Source organism: Tenrec ecaudatus, chromosome 2 (assembly GCF_050624435.1).
Source record: "Tenrec ecaudatus isolate mTenEca1 chromosome 2, mTenEca1.hap1, whole genome shotgun sequence".
NCBI classification, from domain to species: domain Eukaryota; kingdom Metazoa; phylum Chordata; class Mammalia; order Afrosoricida; family Tenrecidae; genus Tenrec; species Tenrec ecaudatus.
The window spans coordinates 63,118,327-63,126,221 of NC_134531.1; positions in this window are offsets into that span (position 1 = coordinate 63,118,327).

The window sequence follows — 7,895 nt, forward strand, 5'->3', positions numbered from 1 at the left end:
TCATGTGTAAAAATTACCCCTGACCCAGAATTTCATGATTGCACCTGAGCCAACCTGAAAACTGGAGGAATTAAATACCATAAAATATAAGCAATAAAAAGGCGAATAAACCCTGAGTGTTAACAGCTATGCAATGTTCTGGCTGTTACAAGTGTGAAGCATGTCGAGCCTCCTTCAGTGATTTTATAAACATGACACCAGATGCCACTTCTCTTTCAGAATCCTGGGGTTTCTTCCTCACCCCACTCTCTTACCCACAGGAAGGGGTCAGATTTAGATGACGGGGGGGCGCTCCCTCCATCAGCCAAGCTGCTTGTGTTTTCTCTTTCTGGAAGCAATATATGGTTCACATCACTGACCACTGACCCATGTGTTAAAGAAATGGGTTTATATCAGCCTTGCCGTGGAAGGCCTTGTAACATTTGCATTGTTCCAGAGGAAAAAGACCCCAGCACAAGATATATTCCATATACACCCCTGTATTGCCTTTTGGAAAAATATGTAAATTATTATATATTTATATGTTATAGCTCTTGTAACAATCCATACATCAGTTCGTGAGGGAAGGGGACAGAGAGGGAGGGGAAAAATGAGGAGCTGATACAAAGGACTCAAGTAGAATGAAAATGTTCTGAGAATGATGATGGCAACATATGTATAAATGTGCTTGACACAATGGCTGGATGTATGGATTGTGATAAGAGTTGTATGAGCCCCCAGTAAAAAGATTTAAAACAAAACAATCCATCCATCAATTGTATTAAACACATTTGTACATATGATGCCATCATCATTTCGAAAACATTTTCTTTCTACTTGAGCCCTCCCCTGTATTAAGTCTTAAACAGGATCAAGACAAGACAAAGGCACATTATCTGGATGAAGGAGACCATCAGCAGGCGGCCAAAACGGTATCTGAAGGCTTCCTGGACACGTTGCTAATTACAGAACATGGAACACAAGGGAATTTATCTTAAAATCATGACTGGTGGCATATCGATTCATCACTCTCCCAGGCAGGACTACATAAGCTGGAAAGGGGCCGTGATTGGAATAGGTGCACTATTGCACATTAGTAAAGCTTACAGGCTTCTTCCTGGGGCCCTCCGACCATTTTCTTTGGAGTAGGATTGTAAACCATATGGCCCTGGTATCCCAATTTCCATTAAGGGCATGCCCAGTGAAATCCCTTAGGGTGAGTGCAATAATTGTCGCTGGAGGGCTGTATGTGACCTCCTCCGGCTTCCCTACTGCCACCAGGCAGGGGTCAGACAAGCCACCAGCGTCCACCCTTCTTTACCAACTGCTCCTCCCATGCCGCTCTCCATCTAGGCTGGGCTTGACAATTTATTGCACTAGCCACAGAGAACTCACAGACAACACTCACAATTAAGGGGGGTTATTAGGGAAGTTAAGAGGTTATCAAAATTCAGGATCAGCCAACAGTAAGGATATGGTCATTGGTCTCCTCAGCCAGCAGCCAGGTGTTTCTCTGGCTCTTAGTCGCTGTTGCCTCCAGGGGCCAGGAAGCCAGTCTACCTGTCATTCTTCCTCACAGTTCCATAGTCTCAGGCTGGCTATCAGAGTTGTAATAATCCACCTTTCAATTACACTCTGCCGGAGGGCAAACCTTTTTAGATTGGCATGGGGAGGTGAGGAAGTGGTGTTAGTCAGGATGAACTCACTGGAGCCTGAATTTATAACAAGACTCAAAAATGGAAGTGGCACTCCTACTGGAAACCGTAGCCTTCTGCAAATCAACTCCTTGGAATTTAAGCTCCTTAGAATACAGCATGAACAGCTCTTGTGTGTTGTAAAACAGTCACTCAGCAGCAGAATGCTTACTTCTCACTTTGATTCCTTTGTGGAAGCTCTTTTGGGGAATGTAAGAGGAGCCACTGGCTCCTGAAAGAAAGACTTTTCTCGAGGTTAGCTGCATCCCAGGTCAAGGTGAGAAGGCAGAAGGGGCTTGTGGAGGCCCCTTTGCCTGTTCCTTATCTGTAAAATACTGAGACATAAAATGTTCATTGTTTATTTTCAAAGGATTTAAAAAATTAGGTAGGGAAAACTCTTGGGAAGGGAAGAATATAGTGACTACAGGGTAAAGTATGTTTGAGGGAGGTTAAGTGAGGACCAGGCGTTTATCAACCCTGGCCTGGGGTAGTTTGACTTGAGGTAGGTGGGAGCCCTGGTGGAGTATGTAGTGGGTTATGAGTTTTGCTGCTAACTACAAGATCAGCAGTTCAAAATCACCAGCTGCACTATGGGAGAAAGATGAGGCTTTTTACTCCTTTAAAACCTTGAAAACCCACAAAGGCACTTCTGTTCTGTCCTATAGGGTTGCTATGAGTTGGAATTGACTTGGTGGCAATGAGTTGTTTTTGGTTTTTTGTTTTAGGTGGATCCTGGGCAGCGAGGTCGTCGATTGCATGGTGAGGCAGGTGTTACTTCTTGAGTAGGGATAAGTGTTGTAGAGGAAAAGTCTGATGACATTGTGGAGCATGGTCTGTAGTACAGAAGTGAGGGTGATGGGCGAGCATGATGCCAATACCTGTTTATCAAGGGAATTTGCTTTGATTTCTGATGAAAGAAAGCTGTAGTATAGTGAGGTGACTATTGGCCTATGAATGGAAAGGTCTTAGTTTGAATTCTCCTTCTCTCTTAAGTAGCGGGGATGCTTAAGAAGAGCTTCTTTTAGTTTCTAAATCAGAGGTTGGAAATTGGACCTGGCTTTCAGATATTTTTATTTTGACTAACAAAATGTTTTAAAAAACATGTAAATACTTTTATCCAGGCAAGCTCTCAGTTCTCTACTCTGGGGGAACAGCCTTTATAACCCAATGGGTCCTAAGGGTGGTTGTGTGATTGAAGGGTAAATTAAACATCAGACAAGGCATGCAAGGGCTCACTTCTTACGATGGCAGGATCAAGAGAGCGAGCGAGCTAATGTAGTCTTTAATAGGCTTATATAGTCTTGGACTAGCAAGTCTCATTGCTATATAATAGGAAGGGGATGTTCTAGAGACATAACGTAACAGGAAGGCTCATACATAACAAGATGGGAAGGTTCTAGAGTGAAGATGATGCTTAACCTTGGTTGTTCCTGAGCTGGCTTGACCTTCGGTTTCATCCTTATCAGAAGGGAGTTGCCTGTGCCTATGGTGAGGCAGACAATAGGGTCTGATTGCTCTTGATGACAGAGAGCCTCTGGGTGTGCTAGAGAGCAGCCATGTGCTTAATAGGAACATCTTTACGTTGACATTATTATGGGAGGATATTATGGGGAATAAATTTTAGTTAGGAGAATGCGATTGGGATTCATCTCCAACTCATGAATGTGAAGGCCTTCCTCTACCAGAGTCTGCCTCCCAGACTTAATTATGCCCATAGAGAAATTGTTCCCATATACTCTCTTCCTGGATTACTACATTCTACACTCTCCACCACTCCTTACTATATCAGACTTAGTTTGAGGCATAATTTTACTTTACTAGATTGGCCTCTTTAATTCTTCAGTAGTTGCAATAAATCTTGTTAAAATGTGCATTTTTGCCCATTTCCAGAAACTTATTTTCTTCTAGCATGGTGATAAGGGTAGATTATTAATCAATAATTCCTAGTTGATAATACTAAGGAGCCCCGGTGGCACTGTGGGTTAGGTATCAGGCTACTAACCAAAAGGTTGAGAGTTCAAAACCACCAGCAGCTCAGCAGGAGGGAGATGAGTGTAGCTGCTTTGGTAAAGAGTTACATTTTTAGACACCCCGTTCAGGGTCCCAATGAGGAGGAATTGAATTGATGGCAGTGTGTAGTTGATAGCACTCGAGTATTCTAACACCTGCCACCTGTCTGTTAGTTTGCTGGACTGTGGCGACTTGGCTGTTGTTATGATGCTTGAAGCTATGGTCTTAGTATTTCAAATACCAGGAGGGAGAGAGGTTTCAACCGAGCTTCCAGACTAAGAAACACCAGGAAGAAAGACCTGGTGATCTATTTCCCATAAGAAAACAATGAACTCCTATGGATTACAACAAGACATTGTCTAATAGAGTGCTGGAAAATGAGTCCCCGAGGCCACAACTCTAGATTCAAGCATGCCAATGATGGAGAAGACGGTGTAGGACTAGACCGTGTTTCAGCCTTTTGTACATGGGGACACGTTGATTTGGAACAAACTTGATGGCAACTAACAACAATTCTACTTTCTCCCTTGTGTCACTTTTTCTCTAATTTCTGGGAAAACCAACCACCATTCAAAAGTATGTTTGTCATAAGGTCAAATTCTAGTACCTTTACTGCTTTCATAGGAAACTTCCCTACATTTCAAGCCCCAAAGTACAAAAGATTGGGAAAAAAAACTGGTTCTGGCCTTCTCTGTTAATTAACGAGAACATGTTGGGGATTAGAACAAAGAAAGATTAGATGTAAACCAGCAGAAAGGGATTCTAGACACTTTATTATACAGCTCAACATCCATATTACACGGAACAACCAACAGACCCCAGAGAGGGCAAGTGGCTTAGTTAGTGTCACAGCAAGAGATACAGTGTCACAAGGGAACCTTGCTTGGGTTCTCTAGACCTCCACCCAGTAGACCTTCCAGGGAGGTCACAGCTCCCCTGGCTCCCGGTTCAGAAAACCTTTGTTAAGAGAGGAACTTCATTCTGCTTTGGGGGTGGCTCAAGATATTCATCTAGAACTAATTAAGTCTTTTAGGTTGAATTAAAATAGAAAAGATAAGAAAAAAGAAACCAAGCAAATCTAAAGGCTAGTTTCCAAACAAGCAGTCATTTAAGTGAGATGTCAACTAAGTCCACACGGAAGAAGCACACCAATATCGTGACCGAAGGATTGTAAATCAAAATCCGAAGTCGAAGGAGGGAATAGTATTAGAGCCTAAAGTGTGAGAATCTGGTTTGCAGAAGGCTATGAATGACAGTGGGAGCCAAAGATACATTTGCGGGCTTTACATAGGAGATAAGCCTTCAGTGATCCTCCTCTATCTTAAGCGAGGGGTGGGAGGAAAGTGGTTACCAAACAGAGTGCATTGAAGAGATGACTATAGAGGTCAAAATGATCAACCTGACTTGAACAGTTAAAATCTAGTCAGTTGATCCCCTGTGTGATGCATGTTAGGCCTGATCTGGTTTTCAAGATTTTCTGTATTTGTTTTTTGTTTTCTTTGTTTGTTCATATTGGGGTTTATCTCATGTGTGTTATGTCATTGGGGGGGGGGAGTCACTCTCTTCATTTTCTGTTATATATTTTTTTGTTTCTCAGTGTATGAAACCTAGGGTTGATGAACCTACAGGGACAGCAAGTAGATAAGGGTTTCTGGGGTGTACAGTGGTGGTGGGGGGCAGTAAAAAGCAGCTGGTGTCAAGAACTTCAGGAAGGAAAAAATGTTCTGAAACTGATTGTAGTAGCAATTGTACAATACTGCTTGATGTGATTGAACAATGAAATTATATGATATCTGTATTAACTCCCAATAAAATGGTTTTGAAAATAAATAAATAAAATAAACAACACATAAAGATGAGAAAAGAAAGAAACCATCTAAATGAAGTAAGCAAACAAACCCATTGCCAGCAAGACAATTCAGAATCCTGGTGACCAGAGTCGAACGGTCCTGCTGGGTTTCCAAAGGCGACTGCCATGTCTGCCTCCCATTGAGCAGCCATGGGGTTCCATCCTCGGACCTTTCAGTTCGCAGCTGAGTGCTTGGCCAAAGTGTGATCAGGCCTCCTTTCTAGGTTGAACATATGTACCGAATGGCTAAAGTTACACTTAAAAAATAAGTAAAGGAAGAGATGAATTTTTCTATGGCTAAAAAAATCTTTGGACTAAGTTTATTACCCCCAAATCTGAGTCAAGCCAGATGTTTAAAAAAATGAAAGAAAGAATGTTTAATTGAAATACCACAGAATTCTAAGAATTTAATCATTGCTTAGTTATGGTAAATGCTTTTTGTTTTCATTTTCCTTTCTTCATTCAATAGGAATTATTTTATTGTTCCCAAGTGGGTATAACTTTAAAATGCATTAACATGTGACATCACATTTTCCTTTATAACATGGAATTCAATTATATGGCACTTTATACACTTAAGTGTCCCTCTAAAGACTAGATTTTAAGTGCTTTTCACATTATTAGAAATAGATTTCCCCCATTTCCTCACTTCTATTTTTTAACTTCCCTACTCCGCCACCACTCCCTCCTCCTTTTCCTTCTTCCTCCCCAATCTTCCTTTTCCCCTGAAATTAAATCTTCATCTTTATTTCCTGCTTGCAGGTTTATAAGGTCATTATTATTAGAGCTGGAATAGGTTGTAGAGAAGAGTGTGTTCAGCAAGTCCTGAGCCGTGGCGCGCGCGCACACACACGTAGACACACTGACACACAAATGCACAGAGTGTGCCTTTCGGGAAACCCAAGAGCCTTGACATTGTGTGCAGACTTCATGCTTGTGTCGCTGCTCTGGGGAGTGGGGACCAATGGCTTCAATTCTCCCAAGACTCCCTGACCCCACAGGTTAAGGCTCCCTAACCCTACAGGTTAAGACTCTCTGACCCCACAGGTTCTCTAATTTTGCTGAGGAGAAAACCAATGCCCCAAGAAATCAAATAAAAACTCATTCAAGGTCACATATCTATTCAGGGCTGAACTAGTACTAGAAATTACCATATATACTTGTGTATAAGCCGAGTTTTTCAACACATTTTTAATGCAGTTTTTGTGGTGAAATTAGGTGCTTTGGCTGATATTCGGGTTGGTTTATGCTCGAGTATATACAGTAGGTCTTCAAACTTCTGAGAAAAGTTTTCTGGTTTTGTTTTTCCTTGCAGGCTTAATTTCCCACTTGAATGGAATAGTTTATGTATAGTTGATATGTCTTTTTAAATCCATATTCTAGGGAGAGTTTGGAATTAGAACTAAATTACTAATAACAGCTGATGAATGAAAGCATTTTCTCAACCATCCAAAACCAAAATGCATTCTAAATTCTAAAGACGCTAAATCTTTTCCTGTAAGATTTCAGATACTCAGGACTATATGAGAGTTTGCTATCATATCTACATGGATATCAATTAGGGGAGAGAGAGAGAGAGAGAGAGAGAGAGAGAGAGAGAGAGAGAGAGAGAGAGAGAGAGAGAGAGAGAGAGAGAGAGAGAGAGAATGCATGTTGAGAGTGGGAGCAGTAAGGAGAGGGAAAAATCGTGAGAATAAGTTCTAAATTAGCAATTCCTTTTCTACTTCTTAACTTGTGTTGGTTGATAGGCGTATCCAGGATTTCTGAAAATTACCAGAAATCAGGTCTTCTGCCTCTCTTTCCCATTCGAGAAAATGTACCAGAATAGAAGGGATAATGGTTCCATTAGCCCCCTTGACTTGAGATTGAGAAGCCTCAGGGTGCCACTGACTGACAGAAACCACCATGCTCCAGAGCAAGCTCTCGGAGACTGCCAACTTACTGGTCAAAAGAAAGACCAGAGAGTCCTCCAAAGATTCCCTACCCACCAGGCCCTCTCCCAGCCGCCCTGACAGCGTCGGTACACTGTCCCAGCTGTGGCCTTGCTCTGTGGGCTGTAGTATAAGGTGACCAGATGTCCCGCGGCGTTTTAAAAAAGTCCCGATTTTTGGAACGAATGCACGACCAGCTAGGGAGCAGCGGGAGAACGGGAAGGGAATATATGGTTTTCAGCTGCCATGTGGCTATTTCGCTAGGATGAGTTTTATATTAGTTTTGTTAATTTTATAATGTTAAACTTTAATAATAAATAATTGTTGAGAACTGCTTATCAAAGTTCGCATTGTTGATCAGTTGTTAGAATTCGACCACCATTGTGTGGACTTAATGAACAATGGCATTTTTGGCATTGGCAACGACGAAAA